Source organism: Pinus tabuliformis, chromosome 9 (assembly GCF_031772625.1).
Source record: "Pinus tabuliformis cultivar Carrire ecotype Pingquan chromosome 9, CPIR1, whole genome shotgun sequence".
Lineage (NCBI taxonomy): Eukaryota > Viridiplantae > Streptophyta > Pinopsida > Pinales > Pinaceae > Pinus > Pinus tabuliformis.
This window is the reverse complement of record NC_142307.1, coordinates 209,778,157-209,790,214: the sequence shown is the minus strand read 5'-3', so window position 1 is coordinate 209,790,214 and position 12,058 is coordinate 209,778,157.

Here is a 12,058-nt window from a genome sequence, read left to right as displayed (position 1 = left end):
AAGGTTGCAAATGTTCAATTCCACCATGAGTTGGCTCGCCTATTTGTTCTACATTTACATGGTTCTCAAGTTACTTTGGTCGGGGTTAATTTCACACTTACACCGGACTCTATCTCATTAGCTATCGGCATGCCTAATATTGGAGAGCCATGGAACAAGAGACAAAAAGTTGACTGACAGCATTATGAGCCATATGTTAAACCTGCTTTCTTGAGGCAGCTTAAGAGGGTGTTTCCCTTCCGATATCTTAAAGATGAATATGTCGCTCTAATGAAGTTAATTATGAAGTATTTTAGTTGTGAAGGCCATTTCTCCCGGTTATATGCTTATCACATCAGGTTTCTCATGCATTTCACCCGAGTATGCATGATCAACATCCCATATTTCATATGTCGAAACATAGAGAGGATGACTGCCCTTGTGCAACACAAGACCCCTGAGCAGCAGTTCAACAATATTTGTCATTTTTCTCTCATCAAGATTTTGGTGATGCATCAGCTTGATTTACAGGGTATCACTTGGGATAATTTCATCTCTCGTGACTTCTTCTGAGCTTCACAAGAACCTTCAGAGACTAGATTTGAGACAGGGGGACCTTCTCATTAGTATGAGCGCCATGAGACCGCTAGTGTGCCAGTATTCGTCACATATCAGAGGGGCGATAGACATTTGTTTGTAGCAGCAAAGCGAGTGTTATCTCCACCCAGGGTGGAAGGGGCCTCGCTTCCGACATCAACACTACAGGTACAGGACAGAGGTAAGGATCTAATGCATGATGAGGGGCCATCAGGTGAAAGAGAGACAGAATTCGTTCTCCTTCATATGATGATATAGATACGGGTCCACAAAGTGCACAGCTTAAAGAGATCATCCAGGAGCAGAAAACAGAGACTCAAACCTTTTCCCTTGACTTGGAGAGAGCCAAATGGAATATGAAATATCTGTAGCAGAGGAACAGACAACTTGAGGATCAGCAAGCTGAGATAGAGTTGCAACTGATCAAGGAAAACCGACAACACATTATGGCAGCACAAGGTAGACCTATGGAGCAAAGAGATGAGGATCGGGAGTATGTTTTAGAGAAAGTGAACGTTCACTTGGAGCAGCTGTTGGAGAAGGCTAATAGGGAGAATGCAATGTTGAGGCACATGAATCTCCATTACATGGCCCAAAACATGAGCTCAAAAGCGAGAATCAAGAGCCTAAAGGTGAAATTGAGAAAGGTGACAAAAAGACAAAAGAGGCAAAAAGAGCAAGATCAGCTCCGAATCTTAGCTGAGGCTTCTTTGGTCCAGCATGACATGTGATAGAGAAGGTACAACCCAAATTTCAAGAAATTTGGAGCACATTTTGAAATTTTGAAATTTTTCGCACCAAAAACAAGTTTTTTCTCCCTGTGCGTCGCGCCACCTAGCGCGCGCTTTTTCTATGGAGATCCAAATGAGAAAACGTTTACATTTTTGGATTTTCCATGGATAATTATGACTTCTGGTGCATGGCCAAGAAGTTTGGGCAAGTTTTGAGCCCTCGGGAGGTCAAAAACACCCAAAAAATGACCTCTCTGCCCCTATTTTGACACACAAGAAGTAGTCTTGGGAGAATGTCATTTTGGAGGGGAAAATCAAATCCAAATTGAAAAATTTCACTTGGGTTGGAAAGTAGACAGGTAGGGCTTTCCAACAAGCACACTTAGGCTCAAATTGGACTTCAGGAAGTGCCTCAAAACCACCTCCAAAGTGGCGCGACGCATACATCTTTTGGCACAGCGCACAGAGATCCAAAGGCCAAATCACTTCCGCTCTGCAAGAATTCGATTTGTTTCAGTGAGATTTTCCCCAAAAGATATACGCTCCATTTTCATTTTTTTTATTGGTCATTAGAGAAATGAAATGTAACGCTGCTCCCGTTACTGATGGTTGGCTTTACATTTCCGCTTGTAATATTTAAACAATCCCTCAACTTTGAGTCAATCCACTTTCTCGTAGCAAAGCTTATTTATTTTATTGAAAGTCATTTGTAAGGGGTTGGAGTTTCTAGGAATAGCGTAGAGAAAAACCCAGCATATTTCATTGTACAGCTTGGCCAGGAAATTAATGAAAAATGATGCAGCTCTGATTTGTGAGATTCCTGTGGCGTGAGTTTTAGCAATATGTTTCTTTCTCTATTTCATATGTAACTTGTAATGTTATGCAGTTCATTCATATTCAATTCCAGTTGAATGTTTTTTAAGTAGGAAAGGTAGAATCCAAATTTATTTCTCTGCCTTGGAAGATATTCATCCTCTATGTTTTCTTCTTCTGTCTGAAAAGGATTCATCACATATGCCCTTTTCAGCCCTCCCCTCAAAAATGCTTCACACTCCAGATTATTTAAATATGATTGCTAAACTTCTCGCCTATCTTGCCTCACGAACTATTCTGTGTCTTTGATTTAATTTCCCAGCCCATGCGGTCCCTTGGTCCTACACAGCCCAGAAAGTTCAGTCATTTAAAAATCTCCTTTTTCCATATCTATTTACTAGCCTAAAATCAATATTCATTTTAATTCATATCAGACCATACTGTTTATTCTTGACTGAGCGTGACCCGGAGAGAGCCCTCTCCTATTCTGGTAGGGCTAGCTACCAGACTGAGCGTTGTTTGTGGTTACCCTGAATTTTTCCTTCTTTCAGCCTAAGGCATATTTAGGCTCTAACATAGTGGCGACTCCGCTGGGGACAATTCTTTGTTTGTTGGTCTTCTTCGTTGCGTAAACGGCAGGCTAACCTACAAACACCCCAATACTTCTGATAATTCTAAGCTTCTGGATGATAAGATTAGGATTTGATAGGCTGAGTAAGTTGTTCATGTCCTTTTGATTTTTTGAAAATAGCACGCTAGCTTCAAGAAGATATACCAGAGCTAATCCAAATCTAGATCCTCCTCATATCTACAAAAATCCCAATTTGGTTCCAAGACTTCTTCGTCAAGAGAGCTCTATAACTCCCGTGTTCAAATCCCATTCATGTCCTGACATTTTTGAGTATCTTGAAGAGCTAGATTTTGATGAGCAGTTTGAAATATCATTGTTCGAGACCAAATCCGAAAGGGTTGTTGACTCTATTGTCCCCAATCCACAATTTCTTGTAGACCTAGAAACTGAAAGGGCTAACAGGTCAATTGATAATTATATTGTGACACAGCTTCAAACTCCAATTGTTAATTCCCTACAAACTGCACACACTCCTCCAACACCTCCAAGACCAAACCCACCAAGAGTGATGGCTGCTCATTTTGCACCTCTTGTGTTGCCTCAAGTTTTAGATGGTATGGCCACATATTATCAAAGCAAAATCCCTTTGTTTAATGGCACTCCTAATAGCCTTACCGCTCAACAACATGTGGACAGAATGGCAGATTTCTGTGACCTTCATGAGATCGATGCAGAGAATGTGACAATGAGACTCTTTGTACAGACATTTGCAGGTGAAGTTAGGAAATGGTTCAGGGTTTTTCCGGCTGCACGTATCGCTACCTTGGTCGACCTGCAAATACAATTTTTAGACCGCTGGGAAGTGAAAAAGAATCCTCTTCAAATTCTCGATGAATATGAACAAATCAAACGAAGCACTGGTGAGTCGTTCCAAGACTACTATATTAGATTCAATTATGTTTATAATGAAATTCCCGATCATCTAAGGCCACCTATGGGACTAGCCATGATGAAGTTTCCAGGTGGTTTTGATGCTGACATGGCTTATCATCTAAGAGACAGAGAGCCGGCCACAATGGAAGACATGCAGAAAATCGTGGTCAACGTTGAAGAAAATCTGCTGACCAAGAGGGCTAGAGCAAAAGCAGAGAAGAAGGTCACAGTAAAGGAAGAGTCTTCCTCGATGGATCAATTACTCAGGAAGGTAGAGCAGATGCTTGAAAGGGTGAAACTCAACAAACCTAAGCCACAAGTTAGAAATCCTAACTTCCGTGGCCAGAAGCAGCGACAATATAGAATAAGGTAGAGAGATCAAACAGCACAGCAGCCAATATAGCCGCCTCTGCAGCAAAATTTTGTGCATGGACTGGAGTCTGATGAGGAAGGGAAGGTAATAGGGGAAGAGAACCACTTCTTTACTCCTGATGATTTGCCTATTTACATTACTGAATAGGAGGAGTATGCAGAAATTTCAGCTGCACACAAAGACGCAGATTTCATTCTTGCAAGTGACACAGTTTTGGAAGAAGAATCAGATGAGTATCAAAGAGGCTATATGAATTCTCTGTCCGCTCAACAACGGCAATATTCACTTAGAAACATATATGTGTCAGTTAACCCAATTCAGAAGACGAAGGAAGTTTTAGCATCAAAGAACGATTCATCAGTTACACAAAAGAAAGGCAAAGAGGCACTTGATCCTGATAGCTACAAATCCCTGTCAACAGAAAAATCAAATCCACAAATTGTATCGAGAGAAAAGGAAAAGAAAGAAGTCCCAGTCAAAGAGGTAGAAAAGACTTCCGCTTTTAGTTTAGAGAATGAAATTTCTAAATTGAAGGTATCTATTCCCTTGACTAAAATAATGAGGAACGACAGTTACAGAGGGCAAGTTTCTAAAATTTTGAATTGTGATCCAATGTCTAATATGGTGAACGTCAAAGATGATCAGCCCGAAATGGTTTTTGGGCCAGCATTGAATGGTGAGTCTCCAGATAGTGATGTGCCATATTTTTATATCAGTTTAAGATTGCATGATTTTGTGTTACATAATTTCATGTTCGATTCTGTAGCTTCTCACAATCTCATGCCAAAGGCTATCATGGATAAGCTGGGTTTGGACGTCACCTAGAAATACCATGATCTCTACTCATTTGATTCCAATAGAGTAAGATGTATCGGGCTCATCAAAGACTTGACTGTGAGTCTAGATCAAGTCCCAATGAAGAATGTTTTGATGGATATTGTTGTAGCGTATATTCCTCCCAGGTTCGGCATGCTTCTTTCCAGGTCTTGGGCAACAAAATTGAAAGGGACACTACAACTAGATTTCTCCTATGCAACGATTCCTGTGTTTTTCCATATGAGAAAACTGTATCGGGAACAGAAAATGAAATACATGATTACAAGCAAGGAGAAACCCATTAATCATCTGATTAATTATGTACATACAGATCTAGAGTCTTTTGTTTTGTATTCAGATAGTTTTAATGATATTGATAGTCAGTTAGTAGAAGCAGAAAGTATTCCGAAAATAGCAGAAAATTCCAGAGAAGTTTTGAAGAAATAAGGATGAGAATAGCAAAACGTCGTTGAGAAATCAGCTGAAGGTAACGGACAGCAAGCAGGAAAAACAGAGCTAGCAGAATTTCGGCACTTGGAAGAAGAGGAAGAAGGTTTGTGGACCATGGAGTTTGACGGTGCAGTGGGAAATGATGGTGCTAGAATTGGTATTTGGGTACGCAGTCCTTTCTCCGCTCTGAACAAGGTTCCTAGTAATGTGCGGGTATGATCTTACAAATTAGCTTTTGATTGTTCAAACAATGAGGCTGAGTATGAAGCTCTGATTTCTGGCCTAAAAATTCTAAGAAAGTCGAATGCTAAGAGGATTGCAGTATATGGCAACTCCAAATTAGTGATTAAGCAGGTCCGAGGCAAATATCAAGCAAATAATCCTCCGATGCGGGCTTACCGGAATGCAGTTCTAGACATCCTAAAATTATTTTCAGAATATACCTTGACATGTGTGCCTCGTGTTCAAAATAGCATTGTTGATGCTCTTGCTAAGGCAGCCAATAGTTTGAAGATTCCAATGAACTCCAGTAATAAATTCGAAATCCATGTCAAGCATCGTCCAACTGTCCCCGACAATCAGAGATATTGGCAAGTTTTCCAAGATGATGAAGAGATTGATGATTTTCTGCAAAACAAAGGTAAGTTCAAAGAGATCTCGATTGATGTAGAAAATTATGATGGTAAAGATGAGGTGCAGATAAATCAAATGGACGTGTTGCAGCTAAAGGATAAAATTATTCCTAAAGGCTTGATACCTTTAGAAGAACTCTTTGAACAAGATGACATAGCCCACAAACCAACATTGCAGCCAACAGAGAAGGGTGTTGAAGAGGTCAATATCGGAACAGCTGCTAATCCTAAAATGATAAAACTGTCTAAAGCATTGCCACAAAAGATAAAAGACAAATATATCAGTTTGTTGTCTTCCTTTGTTGATGTGTTTCTTGGGACTATTCTGACTTGAAGACATATGATACCAATATAATTTAGCACACCATACCCATTAAGCCTAATCAGAGACCTTTCAGACAGAAGTTGAGAAGGCTAAATCCAAAACTGCTACCATCAATTGAAAAGGAGATAAACAGGTTGTACAAATCAGGAATCATTGTTCCCATCAGGTTTTTGGACTGGATCTCTAATTTGGTGCCCGTACAAAAGAAGACAGGTGAGATTCGCTTGTGCATTGATTTTAGGAATCTCAATAAAGTTTCATTGAAAGATAACTATCCACTGCCCAAAATGGATCATGTACTTCAACGAGTAGTTGGAGCATCTCGTATGTCACTACTTGATGGTTATTCTGGATATAACCAAGTTTCTGTCCATGAAGATGACTGAGACAAGACAGCGTTCACCACTCCGTGGGGAACTTTTCATTAAGCTAAAATGCCTTTTGGTTTGAAGAACGTGGGTGCCACATTTCAGTGGGCAATGGACTTGGCTTTTGCAAATGAGGAAGATTTGTTTTTGGTTGTATACCTTGATGATCTGGCGGTGTTTTCCAAATCTGATGAAGAACACATGTATCATCTGAAAACTGTCTTTCAAAAGTGCAGAAAATATGGTCTATTGCTGAATCCGAAAAAGAGATTGTTTGCCATGGAGGAGGGCAAACTACTTGGGCACATTATCTCAAAAGATGGCATTCGTATTGACCCATCATGTGTACAAGCTATTCAGAAAATTGATCTACCCCAGAATAAGAAGGAGATTCAATCCTTCAATGGTAAAATGAATTTTTTACGCCGGTTTGTACCTAATCTTGCTCAACACCTAAGAGAGATTACAAACATGCTTAAGAAGGACAGCCAGGTGAAGTTGACGGAAGAGGCTGTAAAATCATTCAATTTAGTCAAATTGGCTATTTCTTTAGCCCCAGTTCTAATCAGCCCGGAATACACTCGGGATTTTATATTGTTTTCATTCGCTTCAGAGCATACTATGGCAGTTGTGTTAATGCAGAAAAGAGGTGATCACGAAAGACCGATTTCTTTTTTCAGCCGAGCTATAAGAGATGCAGCCTTAAAGTACAACATCATTGAGAAGCAAGCCCTCGCACTTGTGAAAGCATTGAAATACTTTTGGGTATACATTCTGCATTCTCATATTTTGGCTTATGTTCCTAACGCTACTGTCAGAGATGTTTTAGTACAAACAAATCCAGAAGGAAGACAAGGCAAGTGGATTGCAGCTTTGTTGGAGTATGATGTGGAAATAAAGCCCACAAAGCTTGTTAAAGGGTAGGGATTGGCAAAGTTAATGGCCGAATCAAACTTGCACGCCTTAGACATAAATCTGATCGTTGTTATGTCCGATGAGAATGAGGAAGGTTTGTCAATTCAGGTATCTGAAATGTTTTCTCTTTCTCCGCGGTATTCAGATATCATATATGTGCTTCAAAATTTGTCACCACCACCCGGCATGACTAGAAACAAAGCTATAACTCTCAAATTAAAGGCTGCCAAGTTTTGCATTCTAAATTCTGCACTTTATTGGAAAGATCCTGGTCGCGTTCTGTTGAACTGTTTGGTGGAAGAAGAAGCAAAGCAGGTCATGAAGGATTTCCACGAAGGAGATTGTGGTGGTCACCTTTTCTGGAAAACAACAGCAAATAAAGTTCTAAGAGCGGGATACTATTGGCTGACATTGTTTGTTGATGTATATACGGTTGTCAAGAGCTGTCATAAATGTCAGATTTTTGAAGGAAGGTAGAAATTACAGCCTTTGCCACTTAAGCCCATTGAGGCGAGTGCCCCTTTTTAGTAATGGGGGTTGGATTTCATTGGTGAAATTCATCCCGCTTCTTCTGGTCAGCATTGGTGGATTCTCATGGCGATAGATTACTTCACGAAATGGATCGAAGCAATTCCCACCAGATAAACTACAGATGCGGTAATTATTTCATTCCTTGAAAATAACATCTTGTATCGCTTTGGTTGCCCGAATAAGTTAATCACTGATAACGCAGCAGCTTTCAAATCAAAAAGGATGGTAGAGTTTTGTCATAAATATCACATCATTTTGGGTCACTCAACCACCTATCATCCGCAAGGCAATGGATTGGCAGAGTCTTGTAACAAATCTTTAGTCAACATCATTAAGAAGCTTCTGGAAATCAACAAGAAGAGCTGGCATAAGAAGTTGGTCAATGCACTTTGGGCAGATCGGGTCAGTCAGAAGAAATCCATTGGTATGTCCCCCTTTGAGCTTGTGTATGGAGTTGATACATTGTTTCCCACTTCTCTCGCAGCCCCGGTAGTCAAACTTCCTCAGGAAGCCGGCAGTGAAGATGATCCTATGCAAAGAAGATTGAATCAAATGATTCATTTGCAGCAGACCATAGAAGAAGTTTTCAAAAACACATCCAAGTTGCAGGAGAAGATTAAGAAAATTTATGACAGAAAAGCAAAGGCAGACAAATTTCAGTTGGATGATGTGGTGCTGAAGTGGGATGCAAGGAATGAGGAGAAGGGTAAGCAGGGTAAAATTCGAGAATCTCTGGAATGGTCCTTTCAAGATTGCAGCATATTGAGGTCAGAATGCCTCTCTTCTGAAGGAGATGAACGGGGAAGATTGTCCAGGAGGGCCGGTCAATGGTCGACTGCTCAAGCGGTACCATTTTTGAAATGTTTTCAATTGTTTCCATTGTCATTGTAAATACCATTTTATTTCTGTTTTAGTTTGAGTTCGTCAAGTCAGTCTTTGAGTCATTTTAAGTTCAAATTTGAGTCAGTTTGAGTCAAGTTTCATGTTAATAAATGAGTAGAGAGTTTCGTGTCATTTGTCGAAATAATGACTCCATAGCCCAATGGACGAAAGGCACTGTCTAGCTCCTCCAGATATCTGTCGTTCTTGGCACCTCCAAGGAGTTACCATCCCCATTGGAGCCAATGTTAGAGTCGGTCTTGTCGGTCCTCCATTGGAGATCAAAACACTTTCTGCATTACATTTTTAGGTGTCTCGCTCCATTCACTCAGCTGCATTCCGCTAGGGGCATGCCAAAATATGACAGAAGGGTCTTGTTAGTCATTACCCCTCATGCTTTGTACCTACTGCCTTGGCTCTGTTCATCAAAGTTCATTAAATGACACTCAATATTTGGTTCTTTGATGAGGCAACAAATCATGTCAGTCATAGGTCTATGGTTTCATAAGTCATATTTTCAATGTTCCCAATAATGCCAGTAGGCCAGAGGGAGGTTCAACAAGTTTTATCTCCAAATTTTCATCATCCATAATGCTCAAGGGTGATTCCTCTTCAAAACTCTGTTTTGAAAAAGAAATCGTCAAATTAATGTTTATGATAAATATGTAAAGTTCTCCAACACGAAGTACTTCAAAAGCTGGTTCCGGTCATCCCTTGCCAAATGCCATGTCAGCTACCCCTGCAAAAAATCGCCAAAAATTTCATCATTTTAGTCAAAAATCCAAAAAGGGAATGTGAAATACAGAGTTGTATTAAATTGTGGAAAAAGTGCCAAGACAAAAAATTGCAATAATGGGTTTTGAAGAAACAAAAATCAAAACCATGTCTCCATGTCTTTATATAGATTTTCTCATAAGAATCAAAGTCATTTTACATGCCAAGGTCGGAGAGAAGCATTTCAAAGGAATTTGGTGAGCCAGCACATGTTTTGGGTGAGGTTGGAGGTGTCTTCATAAACACGGTGCATACATTGGGTGGTGTGGTGCACTAGGCCAGCGCGGCACATTGGGCACAATCCCCTAGTCCACATTTTAACGGGTGCGGCGCACTGGTAGCGCGCGACACATAGAAATGGCGACGCAGTGCATACAGTCTCACACTCAAAAAACACCCCAAATTCCTCCAAATCACCATTGAATTTCTTGGACGTGCCAGGTAGGGTCGACATCTCGCTGGTTCATCCATTTCTGTGTGTCATGTGATGGTGGTTTATGGTTCCAAATATTGAAACAAAATTTCCAAACCCTACCTCTAAAAATCCTTATGTCAATTGCTTTTAAGGGTTGCAAATTCATCATTTTGTCACCAAGTTTCCCCTTCCATCCCATCTGTCCCTTTGTCCTTCATTCCTTTTTTCCTTATACCATATCCCTTTGAATATCATTACCCCCTATCTCCTAAACTTACTAAACCCTTATCCCCAATTCCCTTTCACCCATTTCCCAATGTAAAATCCCCAAACCCTACCCTATGCAAAGTTCCCAAACCCTCCTACACTGCCCTAAATAAAATTTATCCTAATACTCCTAATCCCTCCATATTTTCCCTCCCTAACAGTCCCTTGTTACATTGCTCCCTTGGTGATAGATCTCAAACATATTACAACAACAGTCCAAACACAGTTTTGCGACCAACATTCATTTCTCCAAGCCGTTTTCACAGCATCGATTATGTCATCTAATCATTCATCCGACTATGAGGTGGAAACTCATAGTGACTCACCCATGGAAGAACGTGCACCCCGGAGGCCTCAAAAAAGTGTCAGACATGTTAGAGAAGAACCGACTACCCTCACAGAATTGTAGGCCTGCCCTTTCGCCGTCACTTGTTTTAAGTTTCAGTCATGCTATGAGTTTTGTGAAAAGGTTGCAGATTTTCAATTCCACCATGAGTTGGCTCACCTATTTGTTCTACATTTACATGGTGCTCAAGTTACTTTGGACGGAGTTACTTTCACACTTACACCGGACTCTATCTCATTAGCTACCAGCATGCCTAATATTGGAGAGCCATGGAACAAGAGACAAAAAGTTGACCGACAACATTATGAGCCATATGTTAAACCTGCTTTCTTGAGGCAGCTTAAGAGGGTGTTTCCCTTCCGATATCTTAAAGATGAATATGTCACTCTAATGAAGTTAATTATGAAGTATTTCAGTTGTTAAGGCCGTTTCTCCCGATTATATGCTTATCACATCAGGTTTCTCATGCATTTCACCCGAGTATGCATGATCAACATCCCATATTTCGTATGCCAAAACATAGAGAGGATGACCGCCCTTGTGCAACACAAGACCCCTGAGCAGCAGTTCAACAATATTTGTCATTTCGCTCTCATCAAGATTTTGGTGATGCATCAGCTTGATTTACACGGTATCACTTGGGATAATTTCATCTCTCGTGACTTCTTCCGAGCTTCACAAGAACCTTCAGAGTCTAGATTTGAGACAGGGGGACCTTCTCATTAGTATGAGCGCCATGAGACCGCTAGTGTGTCAATATTCGTCACATATGAGAGGGGCGCTAGACATTTGTTTGCAGCAGCAAAGCGAGTGTTATCTCCACCCAGGGTGGAAGGGGCCTCGCTTCCGACATCAACACTACAGGTACAGGACAGAGGTAAGGAGCCAATGCATGATGAGGGGCCATCAGGTGAAAGAGAGACCGAATTCATTCTCCTTCATATGATGATACAGATACTGGTCCGCAAAGTGCATAGCTTAAAGAGATCATCCAGGAGCAGCAAACAGAGATTCAAGCCTTGTCCCTTGACTTGGAGAGAGCCAAATGGAATATGAAATATCTGGAGCAGAGGAACAGACAACTTGAGGATCAGCAAGCTGAGATAGAGTTGCAACTGATCAAGGAAAACCGACAACACATCATGGTAGCACAAGGTAGACCTATGGAGCAAAGAGATGAGGACCGAGAGTATGTTTTAGAGAAAGTAAACGTTCACTTGGAGCAGCTGTTGGAGAAGGTAAATAGGGAAAATGCAATGCTGAGGCGCATGAATCACCATTACATGGCCCGAAACATGAGCTCAAAAGCGAGAATCAAGAGCCTAAAGGCGAAATTGAGAAAG